The following is a 755-nucleotide window of genomic DNA, read 5'->3' as shown; positions in this document are numbered from 1 at the left end:
TACTTATTCTGTGCTGAAATTCCCCTATTCTGTCCTCTGATCCATTATCCTCAGGTTGAGCACCCTTTTCCTTTTCTGAGAAGACTGAGGCAAAGAAAGTGTTGAGTAATTCTGCCTTTTCTCTGTCCCCTGTTAGCATTTTGCCATCTTCTCCATGCAGTGGCCCTACCATTTCCTTCTTCTTCCTTTTGCTGTGGACATATCCTGAGTTAATTTTGCGCTTTAGCTTTTCTGACTTTACCCCTACACATGCCTGCTATTTCTTTGAATTCCTTTTTTGTGATTTCCCACTTTTACCATTTCTTATACATGTTCCGTTTCAAACTGAGCTCGGTTGAAAGTTCCTTAGTCATCCATCCCGGTTTCTTGAGACACCTCTGATTTTTCTTTCTCACTGGAACTGTTTGAAATTGTGCCTTCAGTATCTCCCTTTTGAGAAACTCCCATCCGTCCTGAACTCCCTTCTCTTTTAGTATTTCTGGCCATGGGATCACCCACAATACTTCTCTAAGTTTACTGAAATTCCCTCTCCTAAAGTATAGAATGCGTGTTTGACTATGCCTGACTTCTCCTTTCCACTGTATTACAAACTCCAGAAGAACATGGTCACTTCCACCTGATCCCACCACTTGCACCCCATTAACCAAGTCATCCTTGTTGGTTAGGATCAGATCTAAAATAGCTGACCCCCTTGTTGCCTCTTCCACCTTTTGGAAAATGAAATTGTCTTCCAGGCAAGTGAGGAATTTGCTAGA

The sequence above is a fragment of the Sceloporus undulatus genome, chromosome 2 (assembly GCF_019175285.1).
Source record: "Sceloporus undulatus isolate JIND9_A2432 ecotype Alabama chromosome 2, SceUnd_v1.1, whole genome shotgun sequence".
NCBI classification, from domain to species: domain Eukaryota; kingdom Metazoa; phylum Chordata; class Lepidosauria; order Squamata; family Phrynosomatidae; genus Sceloporus; species Sceloporus undulatus.
Note: the sequence above shows the minus strand (reverse complement) of the source record.